This window comes from Salmo trutta, chromosome 1 (genome assembly GCF_901001165.1).
Source record: "Salmo trutta chromosome 1, fSalTru1.1, whole genome shotgun sequence".
Taxonomy (NCBI): Eukaryota; Metazoa; Chordata; class Actinopteri; order Salmoniformes; family Salmonidae; genus Salmo; species Salmo trutta.
The window spans coordinates 38,341,244-38,354,309 of record NC_042957.1 but is presented as its reverse complement, the minus strand read 5'-3'; the positions used below and the strand labels follow the sequence as shown (position 1 = coordinate 38,354,309).

Genomic DNA, 13,066 nt, shown 5'->3' with positions numbered 1-13,066 from the left:
CCTATAGAAAATGTGTGAACAGAACTGAAAAAGTGTGTGCGAGCAAGGAGGCCTTCAAACCTGACTCAGTTACACCAGCTATGTCAGGAGGAATAGGCCAAAATTCACCCAACTTATTGTGGGAAGCTTGTGGATGGCTACCCGAAACGTTTGACCCAAGTTAAACAATTGAAAGGCAATGCTACCAAATACTAATTGAGTGTATGTAAACTTCTGACCCACTGGGAATGTGATGAAATAAATCCTTCTCTCTACTTTTATTCTGACATTTCACATTCTTAAAATAAAGTGGTGAGCCTAATTGACCTAAGACAGTGACTTTTTACTAGGATTAAATGTCATGAATTGTGAAAAACTGAGTTTAAATGTATTTGGCTAAGGTGTATGTAAATTTCCGACTTCAGTAATATCAGTAATATATTACTGATATATTACTTATATATCACATATTACTGATATATTACTGATATATTACTGATATCATATATTACTCATATATCATAAATGACTGATATATTACTCATATATCATATATTACTGATATGCATTTAATGATAGCAATTCAGTTAAGTTTGAACCACAGAATCCAGAAAGGATTGCTGTAGTAAAGAAGCCCAGGGCCCATTTTCACAAAAAATCTCAGAGTGGGAGTGCGATCTAGGATCAGGTCCTCCTGTCCATGTAATTATACTAATTGTGATCTAAAGGTCAAACTAACCCTAGATTAGCACTCCACTCTGAGACGCTTTATGAATAAGTCCCCATGGCTGCTGGGTAAGGAGGGTTCAGAATTGTATACTTTTAGCATTGCCAGACTGGTGAGTTTGCACATTCGGGACTATTCCATTGTTTCTAATGTGCCAGGCTAGCCCAATTGAATACATCAAAGTATTTGAAAGAAAACAACACCCACAAAACCGGACACCCACAAAACCATTTGGGAATGTTGCCCCTGGTTCTGCATGGATGCCCTTAGGCAGACACAGACCATAAAAACCCCAAACAGACCAAGTTGTAGAGAGATGGGGGAGTTCCCTTTGAAAACAGACACTACTGAACATTGTGTGTGTTCATGCATGTGTCTCTGTGTGTGTGTGTGTGTGTGTGTGTGTGTGTGTGTGTGCGCTCGTGCATTTGTACATGGGTGTGTGTGTGTGTGTGTTTGTGCCTGTGTGTGTGTACTGCCATCCCACACTCCAGCCCCAGAGAGATGAGAGAGGACAGGTCACTCCTCAGACGTCAACAGACTCAGGACGAATGATGATGGAGGTCACAGGTAAAATAGCCCAACTCAGGAGCTAAAGAGCAACACAGACACCAGTTGAATCCTTCATCCTTTCTTTGAAGTAAGACAATTACTGACCTGGTATGACTTGGAGGAATTGGAGGAAGCTATGATAGTGGAGACCCCACTTAGATAAATGATTACCCTTGCCTGTCCTGATGCCGAACCCGCCTGCCTGACCACTCTGCCTGTTCTGACCTCGAGCCTGCCTATTCCCTTGTACTGTTTGAACTCTGACATGAACTCACCTGTCCCCGACCTGCCTTTTGCCTACCCCTTTTAGCATAATAAATATCGGAGCTCAACCATCTGCCTCCTGTGTCTGCATTTGGGTCTCGCCTTGTGCCCTTATACATTTAGAAGACACTTCTATATAAAGCAACTTACAGAACTGGCAACACTAACTGACACCTTTAATCAGTATGTGGTCCAGGCAGGAATAAAACCCACAACTCTGGTTTTGGTCCTGTGCTCTAACCCACTGAGCCATTAGAAACTGAAGTAAAGGAGTAAGTAAGGGTGAGAGAGTGATAATTATTCTGAAGTGCCACCCTCAAATGACTGTCATTTTGTTTTGTGTACTTAAATAAATAGTGTCTCATGAACCCATACGTGCTGGGCACCAACTGGTGTATGACACTTAAATAAAATAAATAAATCAATCAAATTAATCAACCATTAACTTCCTTCCAATTTGGTAGTGAACTATGCCATTTAGAAACATATATCTAAACATCCGACCCAGATTCAACCCAGCATGGTCTATAGATAGTCGGGAGAACCCTGCAGAGTGCCATCCCAACATCCGTGTCAATCCCGAAGAGGCTGCCAGTCAGACGTTCCTGAACGCTCCCAGCCAGATCGGACACGCTGTAATTTCCCACCAGGATGTGTCGCCCTGGCAGGTTCTGAACGTTGTGGGAATGTTCAAACCAGAGCGGAGTAATGCATCCACACGTCAATAGGTGGCAGCTTTCTCATCGAACCCCCAGTACTCGCCCTCACTAAACTCTCTCTCTGCATGAAACCAGCCTGACACACTGACCCCCAGTCAGTTTGGCAACGGCTTATACAGTCCTCATATAAAGTGCTTTCATTCCTAAACAGTAAAACAGGTACGTATGAAAATAAAATAAAAGGTGTACTGTCGCCAAATATGTAACATTTGATCTCAAATCCAAAATGCTGGAATGTAGAGGCACATTTTTAATTGTACCTTCACTGTCCAAAGACATATGGTGTTGAATGATGTGCTTACAGTTGAAAATGAATTTCAAAGGGACCACAACACAGTCGTTTCCATTTAAATTCAGTGAATTCAGGAAGTAATTCCAATTATCCTCAATGCTTCTCTTTACTTTGTGAATTGAATGAATTGAAATGGAACTGACTGTCACGTCCTGGCCAGTATAAGGGTTAATTGTTATTGTAGTTTGGTCAGGACGTGGCAGAGGGTATTCGTTTTATGTGGTTCGGGGTGGTGTGTTTGTTGAAGGGGCATTTGATTTAAGTATTCCGGGGTGTTTGGGCACTGTTTGATATTCATGTATTCTATGTTTAGTCTAGTGAGTCTGTTTCTATGTTTGGTTAATTGGGGTTGGGACTCTCAGTTGAAGGCAGGTGTCGTCTATTTGCCTTTGATTGAGAGACCCATATATTAGGGTGTGTTTGTCATTTGTGGGAGATTGGTCTGTGTTTAGCCTTGTGCCTTGCCAGACTGTTTTGTTGATCGTTCGTTCTTTTGTTATTTTGGTGTTCATTTTGAATTTATTAAACGTCAAGATGAGCATACACATACCGGCTGCATTTTGGTCCTCCTTTACCAACGACAACCGTGACACTGACCCCATCCCTGTTAGCCACTTTCAGTGCATTGTTAATTGAGACCGGTCTTAAGAAAGGCATTGTGCTGAAAACGTTGACATTAGACCATTCTAATCACCTTGTTTTTGTTTTTTGTTTGTACCACTACAAAATTGCCTCTGCTGTTAAGTTGCCTAATCACGCTCTGTATAAAGATGACAGTGTGTGTGCGTGTGTAAGTTGAAGTGACGTGTGCTTGCCAGTTTGTGTGCGTATGTACATGCCTCTGCTGTAGTGACATTCATCTCAGTAGCATATGACTGTAAAAGCACCATGATGTTTGGGAGTAGGCCCATAACTCCTCTCACACAGAAGCAGGTAAAGATGATGTCTCTGTGTGTGTGCGTGTGTGTATATATATATACACTACCATTCAAAAGTTTGGACACACCTACTCATTCAAGGGTTTTTCTTTATTTGAACTATTTTTTACATTCTCAAATAATAGTGAAGATATCAAAACTATGAAATCACAACAGAAAGTGTTTTGGTTAATACATGATTACATATGTGTTATTTCATAGTGTTGATGTCTTCACTGTTATTCTACAATGTAGAAAATAATAATAAATAAAGAAAAACCTTTGAATGAGTAGGTGTGTCCAAACTTTGACTGGTACTGTATAAAAATATAAACATTCTGTAGGCCTACATCTAAAACCGTGAGTACACTGGCTCGCACACACATGAGTGCATTGGTACAAACGCACGCGCCTGTAAACAGTACACACCTCTGTGTAAACTGATATCAGATTATCTGTTGAGTCAGAGGGGATGGGTATGAAAACAATCATGTGGTGCCTAAACACTGTGTGTGTGTGTGTGTGTGTGTGTGTGTGTGTGTGTGTGTGTGTGTGTGTGTGTGTGTGTGTGTGTCACAGCCACTGAATGACCCTCCTGTGTCATTTCCGGGCATTCAAGCGATTCGTCACTTCTGCACAAGGTCTCCGACTCTATCTGTTATTATAGAGACAACCAGAGTAGAGTCAAACACACACTGTTCCAGTACAGAAAGAACACATAACATAGTTCCTGTATGTTCTAATTGAGTTAATACTCAAATCATCATACAATTTAAGGGCTAATTTTAAATTCATGAATTGCATTTTAATTCACTTTCTGAGTTGACTGAATTGTAAACAGAACTGACTGCAACCCTGCTATCAAACTGGCTTTCTCTTGGTATTAGCTAGATCTTCATTTGTCTAGCCAAAGTTACATTGAGGACAATTTAGATGTCAGGGGGTGTGTGTGATGCTAATGGGGCAGATGACAGAGTCCTGAACTTGGCCCTGTCCCCCTCGCTTTGAAGATTCTTCTGATACCACCGCCACCCCCTCCTCCTCCAAATAAAAGGAGCGCACAGATCACAGGGCATGTGTGTGTGTACACGTGTGTGCTTGTGTGTGTGTGTGTGTGTATGTGTGTGTGTGTGTGTGTGTGTGTTGATATCAGAATAGCAGTCTTCTTCAGACTACAGAACCAGAGCAATACTTTTAAGGTGGCTCCGTGAGCTGGAAAGCTATTCTGAGAACAAAATCCTTCCTGCTCTTCACTGTACTCCCTATGTACACACAGAAATCGGCAACGCACACACACACACCTGTGCACCTGAGCAGGCATCCCTTCTCTGATTTCTCCATTAGTGAAGGTTGGGTTAATGTTGGCATACACATACACACACACACACACACAATTTCAATTGACCTCATTACTGAAGAAGAACAAATGTTTACTGTACATACCTTCCAGGCTCTATTTTACACTACATTTTAAGACCAACCTAGAAAACTCAAGCACACACAGATAGTCTCTCCAGACACACACATTTGTCGTAGTATTCCACGGAAGGGAAAAGCAATTAAGATAATTAACACTGTCTGTCTGGCCTTTCACTCAAGCACCCTCACTTCCTCTGCATGGTGACATGGAAGTCACATCAAAGACAAGAAGACACGGGGGTGTCACGTCCTGACCAGTGTAAGAGGTTATTTTCTATAGTAGATGGGTCAGGGCGTGACAGGGGGGGTGTGTGTTTGACAGTCTGTGTTGGTATTTCTATGTTGTGGGTTCTAGGTTTTCTGTTTCTATGTCGGGTGTTGTTTGGGGTTGATCTGAAACCCCACGTCTTTAAGGAATACCTGGGATAGGATAAAGTGATCCTTCAAACCCCCCCCACAAAAAAGATATAGATGTACTATTGTAAAGTGGTTGTTCCACTGGATATCATAAGGTGAATGCACAAATTTGTAAGTCGCTCTGGATAAGAGCGTCTGCTAAATTACGTAAATGTAAATCTCCAATTGGAGGCAGCTGTTTCTTGTTGCCTCTGATTGGAGATCGTATTTAGGTAGGGGGTTTTCTTATTGTATGCTGTGGGTTGTTAATTGTGAGTAGTGTGTTTTCCTGCTCTGTGTCACAGCTTTATTGTTTTGTATTTTCAAGTTTATTGTATATGGCATTCGGTTTCACGATTCAATAAAAGATGTGGAACTACGATCACGCTGCATATTGGTCCGATCCTTCAGAAAGCCCTGACGGGGGATCAAGTAAGTGAACAGTTTGTGGGGCAGTGGGAGGGGGGGTGAGAGAGGGAAAGTAACAATGACAGGGAGAATATGAGAAAGAAAGGGATTGAGGGAGAGATTTCCGTCATATAAAAGACCACAGATCTGTGGAAAATGTTCTGTTAACCCTCCCTATAACGGCCATTGTTGAGAAGGTTTAAAATTAATGAACTCTTACAGATTATGAGGTTCACCACATTTTTGCACAAATCTGTGCTCTTTTGCATGATGGATATGTCACCCTGAGTGGCTGTAAAGAGATATTAACATAGAGAATGGAGTAACGTGAACTTAGTCTGACACACACTTCTGTTTTTCTGGTAGCGAAACCGTTTAGCCTCTTAAATGTAACTAAATGTAATCGAAAATGTATTCTATGTAATCCCCAAAAGTAATTATTTATCATGAGAGGACCATAAAAAAGAACTAGTCATGCTGCATACTCCAAGAAAGGTTAACATCTCACCTTTCTGGTAAAAAAATATATAATTTGATGAAGTGTAGTCACTTTTGCAGACATAAGCTCAAGTACACAGTACAGATATAATAAAAATATGAAATATTTCCTATTCAACAAAACATTATGAATAAGGCTTGAAATAACTTTTTTTTTCTTTCTAAATATGATATAATCCATTTATAAAACGACAAATTATAATATTTCACATTCCTTCCACCTTCCTAACTGTAAAATACATATTTGTATATTTAGTGTTTGAGAAAACATGCATATTTTGTAAAGGTCACTCTTGATCAAAATGTCTGCCCCCATGTCTCACAGAGCTATAACTTGGCCTTCTGAACTTGTTTGGAAGTCGCCTTTCATCTCATATTAATCTATTAATCTTAAAATCTGTTAATTATTTTTGATTACTGGCTATAAATCGATCTCTAAACGTGCTACATCGACGAAACCACTATCTAATGCTGCGTCACGATCAGGGTTGAATGGCGGGTACATGGTTACCGAGATTTACCACCCAAAACCATTCACTTTTCCCAGGATAAATAACTGCGAGAAACCGGTAAATTTGAATAAATTATTTATATGAAGAGCATGGCATGAAAGGGAACTGTTAAATTCTATGCGATCAACGCTCAGGGTGGGGACAGTTCACAATGCATGTAGACCTATCATCTCATCGTAACTTTTTTGCTTGTGACAGGTAGGCCTACATTTGCTACAGTAATATTAAGAATGAATGCGGATCTAATTTACCCATCTCCATCTGGCTTTTGCAGTTCACCTTGTTTTTTAATTGTAAAGATTAAACAAATTTTAATTGCAGCTGCAGAGTTTTAAAACAGCCTATCACTAAATTATTGTCACAGTCTTTCTCTCCATCAACTCCATTCAAATTGCATCCAAAATAGATAATCCTGTTCTAGATTGCTATTTAGCCCTATACAGTACCTTCGAAAAGTATTCAGACCCCTTGACTTTTTCCACATTTTGTTACGTTACAGCCTTATTCGAAAATGTATGAAATAAAAACATTTTCTCAACAATCTACACACAATACCCCATAATGACAAAGCGAAAAACAGGTTCTTTGACATTTTTGCTAATTTTAAATTGAGCTCAGGTGCAAGTTCAGAGAAGTTTGGAACCACCAAGACTCCTCCTAGAGCTGGCTGCCCGGCCAAACTGAGCAATCGGGGGAGAAGGGCCTTGGTCAGGGAGGTGACCAAGAACCCAATGGTCACTCTGACAGAGCTCTAGAGTTCCTCTGTGGAGATGGGAGAACCTTCCAGAAGGACAACCATCTCTGCAGCCCTTCACCAATCAGGCCTTTTTGGTAGTGGCCGGACAGAAACACATTTCAGCCCACTTGGAGTTTGCCAAAAGGAACCTAAAGACTCTCAGACCATGATAAACAAGATTCTCTGGTCTGATGAAACCAAGAAACCAAGAACTCTTTGGCCTGAATGCCAAGCGTTATGTTTGGACGAAACCTGGCACCATCCCTTGGGTGAAGAATGGTGGAGGCATCATCATGCTGTGGGGATGTGTTTCAGCGGCAGGGACTGGGAGACTAGTCAGGATCGAGTGAAAGATGAATGGAGCAAAGTGCAGAGAGATCCTTGATGAAAACCTGCTCCAGGCCGCTCAGGACCTCAGACTGGGGCGGAGGTTCACCTTCCAACAGGACAATAACCCTAAGCCCACAGCCAAGACAATGCAGGAGTGGCTTTGGGACAAGTCTCTGAATTTCCTTGAGTGGCCCAGCTAGAGCCCGGACTTGAACCCGATCAAACATCTCTGGAGACACCTGAAAATAGCTGTGCAGTGACCATCATCCAACCTGACAGTGCTTGAGAGGATCTGCAGAGACGAATGGTAGCGTCATACCCAAGAAGACTCAAGGCTGTAATCGCTGCCAAAGGTACTTTAACAAAGTTCTGAGTGAAGGGTCTGATTACTTATATAAATGTCATATTTCCGTTGTGTTTTTTTTATACATTTGCAAAAATTTATAAAAAACTGTTTTGCTTTGTCATTATCGAGTATTGTGTGCAGATTGATGAGGAAAATATATTTTTTATCCATTTTAGAATAAGGCTGTAACATAACAAAATGTGTAAAAAGTCAAGGGGTCTGAATACTTTCCGAACGCAATGTAATTGATCTACTTTGAAGTACTACTTAAGTAGATTTTTGTGGTATCTGTACTTTTCTATTTATATTTTTGACAACATTTACTTTTACTTCACTACATTCCTAAAGAAAATGTACTTTTTTCTCCATATGTTTTCCTTGACACCCAAATGCTTAGCATGACAGGAAAATGGTCCAATTCACACACGTATCAAGAGAACATCCCTGGTCATCCCTACTACCTGATCTGGCGGATTCAATAAACACAAATGCTTAATTTGTAAATTATGTCTGACTGTTGGTGCGTGCCCCTGGCTATCCGTAAATAATAAAAAATCAAGAATTGTGCTGTCTGGTTTGCTTAATATAAGGAATTTGAAATTATTTACACTTTTAATTTTGATACTTAAGTACATTTTATCAATTACATTTACATTTGATACTTAAGTTTATTAAAAACCAAGTACTTTTAGATTTCTACTCAAGTAGTACTTTACTGGGTGACTTTCACTTTTACTTGAGTCATAGAGTGGACCGAGAGGCATAGCAGTCAGACGTCCTTTGTCCTCATCGTGTCCCGTGTATATATATATTTACATATTTTCTTCGCATATCTTTTTACATATTTTTTTTCTAAAAACTCAACTTCAAAACACTCTCCTGTAACCCGCCTCACCAATTGTTTAAAAAAAAGTATTATTCACCTCAAATCTGAAATCCACAACAGAAGCTAGCCAGAAGTTAGCCAGTTCACTGGCTAACGTTAGTATTCAGCTAACCACAGTTGGCGGTCATCAGCTATCCTTTAGCTCGAAAAGCTATCGCCAGTTTTTGTACAACGCGACTCAGACCAGAGCATACAGGACCTATTTTCTCTCCATATCCCCGGATTTCTACCGCAAGCTCTGGACATTTACGCCTGGATCTTGCAGCTAGCTAGCTGCTATCCGAGTGACTATTGGCTAACGTCGGTCCCGGAGCAAACATCATCAACATTATTCCGGAGCTAGCCAGCTGAAGAGTTCCATCAGCCACTCCTGGGCTACAATCACCTATCCAGACCCGTTTTACTGCCGATGCGGAGCCCTACCGGGCCTTCACGACTGGACTACTGAGGTTATCTGCCCGAGGGAGTTATCCAACTGGCCCCTCCGTCGCGACGTAACCTGAACGCCCATCTGCGGCCCGCTAATCGTTAACTGTCTTATCGGCTGCTATCTGAATAGGTCTATCGGACAATTTTCTTGGGACACTATAACTATAACTATTTTGCCAATTGGATTGGTCCCCTCTACCACATGGAACCCCACTAATCTCCCGACGGAAACGCACGAAGTGGCTAAAAACAGACCATCTTCTGCCAGCTTGCTACCCATGGCCCGGCTAGCTGTCTGAATCAACGTGACCCCAACCAACCTCACTACTCACTGGACCCTTATGATCACTCGGCTAAGCATGCCTCTCCTTAATGTCAATATGCCTTGTCCATTGCTGTTCTGGTTAGTGTTTATTGGCTTATTTCACTGTAGAGCCTCTAGCCCTGCTCATTATACCTTAACCAACCTTTCAGTTCCACCACCCACATATGCGATGACATCACCTGGTTTCAATTATGTTTCTAGAGACAATATCTCTCTCATCATCACTCAATGCCTAGGTTTACCTCCACTGTATTCACATACTACCATACCTTTGTCTGTACATTATACCTTGAAGCTATTTTATCGCCCCCAGAAACCTGCTCCTTTTACTCTCTGTTCTGGATGTCCTAGACGACCAATTCTCATAGCTTTTAGCCGTACCCTTATCCTACTCCTCCTCTGGTCCACTGGTGATGTAGAGGTGAATCCAGGCCCTGCAGTGCCTAGCTCCACTCCTATTCCACAGGCGCACTCTTTTGAAGACTTCTGTAACCGTATTAGCCTTGGTTTTATGCATGTTAATATTAGAAGCCTCCTCCCTAAGTTTGTTTTATTCACTGCTTCAGCACACTCTGCCAACCCGGATGTCCTAGCCGTGTCTGAATCCTGGCTTAGGAAGACCACCAAAAACTCTGAAATCTCCATCCTTAACTACAACATTTTCAGACAAGATAGAACGGCCAAAGGGGTCGGTGTTGCAATCTACTGCAGAGATAGCCTGCAGAGTTCTGTCCTACTATCCAGGTGTGTACCCAAACAATTTGAACTTCTACTTTTAAAAATCCACCTCTCTAAAAACAAATCTTTAACCGTTGCCGCTTGCTATAGACCAACCTCTGCCCCCAGCTGTGCTCTGGACACCATATGTGAACTGATTGCCCCCCATCTATCTTCAGAGCTCGTGCTGCTAGGTGACCTAAACCGGGACATGCTTAATTAACACCCCAGTCATCCTACAATCTAAGCTTGATGCCCTCAATCTCACAAAAATTATCAATGAACCTACCAGGTACCACCCCAAAGCCGTAAACACGGGCACCCTCATAGATATCACCCTAACCAACTTGCCCTCTAAATACACCTCTGCGTTTTTTCAACCAAGATCTCAGCGATCACTGCCTCATTGACTGCATCCGTAATGGGTCAGCGGTCAAACAACCTCCACTCATCACTGTCAAACGCTCCCTGAAACACTTCAGCGAGCAGGCCTTTCTAATCGACCTGGCACGGGTATCCTGGAAGGATATTGACTTCATCCCATCAGTAGAGGATGCCTGGTTATTTTTTTAAATGCCTTCCTCACCATCTTAAATAAGCATGTCCCATTCAAGACACTGTGTTAACAACCCTCCAGACGAGCTTCAATGCCATACAACTCTCATTCCGTGGCCTCCAACTGCTCTTAAATACAAGTAAAACTAAATGCATGCTCTTCAACCGATCGCTGCCTGCACCTGCCCGCCCGTCCAGCATCACTACTCTGGACGGTTCTGACTTAGAATATGTGGACAACTTCAAATACCTAGGTGTCTGGTTAGACTGTAAACTCTCCTTCCAGACTCACATCAAAAATATCCAATCCAATATTAAATCTAGAATTGGCTTCCTATTTCGCAACAAAGCATCCTTCACTCATGCTGCCAAACATACCCTCATAAAACTGACCATCCTACCGATCCTCGACTTCGACGATGTAATTTACAAAATAGCCTCCAATACCCTACTCAACAAATTGGATGCAGTCTATCACAGTGCCATCCGTTTTGTCACCAAAGCCCCATATACTACCCACCACTGCGACCTGTATGCTCTCATTGTTTGGCCCTCGCTTCATACTCGTCGCCAAACCCACTGGCTCCAGGTCATCTACAAGACCCTGCTAGGTAAAGTCCCCCCTTATCTCAGCTCGCTGGTCACCATAGCAGCACCCACCTGTAGCACGCGTTCCAGCAGGTATATCTCATTGGTCACCCCTAAAGCCAATTCCTCCTTCGGCCGCCTCTCCTTCCAGTTCTCTGCTGCCAATGACTGGAACAAACTACAAAAATCTCTGAAACTGGAAACACTTATCTCCCTCACTAGCTTTAAGCACCAGCTGTCAGAGCAGCTCACAGATTACTGCACCTGTACATAGCCCATCTGTAATTTAGCCCAAACAACTATCCCTTCCCCTACTGTATTTATTTATTTTGCTCCTTTGCACACCATTATTTCTATTTCTACTTTGCACTTTCTTCCACTGCAAATCTACCATTCCAGTGTTTTACTTGCTATATTGTATGTACTTGGCCACCATGGGCTTTTTTTGCCTTTACCTCCCTTATCTCACCTCATTTGCTCACATTGTATATAGACTTATTTTTCTACTGTATTATTGACTGTATGTTTGTTTTACTCCATGTGTAACTCTGTGTTGTTGTATGTGTCGAACTGCATTGCTTTATCTTGGCCAGGTCGCAATTGTAAATGAGAACTTGTTCTCAACTTGCCTACCTGGTTAAATAAAGGTGAAATAAATATATTTTCTAGTAAGTATGACTATTGGGTACTTTTTCCACCACTGCCCTTACCCATGCACTATTTGCAGATCTGATGGGACCGAAAGAAAGAAATATGAAATAAAGAAATATGCAGGACACTTCCCTACTGCCAAGCTAGGTGGAAAGCTAGGTGAAGTATCACCATTGGGTCACAATTAACCCCTTTAGGACACCAAACAAGATAGGTTGTTTTTGTTGCAGGCACCCATAGTGACAGGAAGTCTGTGTTTACACAGGCAGCCCAATTCTGATCTTTTGCTACTAATTGTTCTTTTGACCAATCAGATTAGATCTTTTGCCAACAATTGCCTTTTCCCAACAGATCTGACAGAGAAACCCCCTGGGTCCCCCCTACTGATACAGTGGTTCTTCCTTTAAAAGTTGCGTCGTACTGCAGCACAGCTTGCGGGCTGCCGCAGAATTCTATGGCACGTTATTTAAGTGTCAGCCATTGTTGCCATTAATGCTAGTTAGTGCTAGCTTGACCACCAGAGGGCATCTTTGAGAAACATTCGACTGTTTTTAATATTGCCTGTGCTAGAGAATTTAAAACCTTTTTTTGTAAGAACATAGTATATGGGATTAATTTAGTTTAGTTAATTTGATTAATATAATGGTGTTTCTATTCCAAGAAAACCAAAAAATTATACAACTGACAGACAGTGTCTGATTCAGTAACAATAAACAAGGATTAGATGGAGGCAGATGTTATAGGGAGAGCCATGGATGTATAGCTGAGGCAAAGGTGGGAAGTATCTGGGCACTACGGTATCTTCTATTTAGCGAGAAGA

At 41.7% G+C, this 13,066-nt stretch overlaps 1 protein-coding gene across 2 annotated transcripts in view; it reads right to left on the bottom strand.

The window, feature by feature from the left end:
• Window positions 1–13,066, bottom strand: part of LOC115195568 (protein eva-1 homolog C) — a 205,602-nt gene that overhangs the window by 100,097 nt on the left and 92,439 nt on the right. The gene's annotated exons all lie outside the window — the stretch shown is intronic.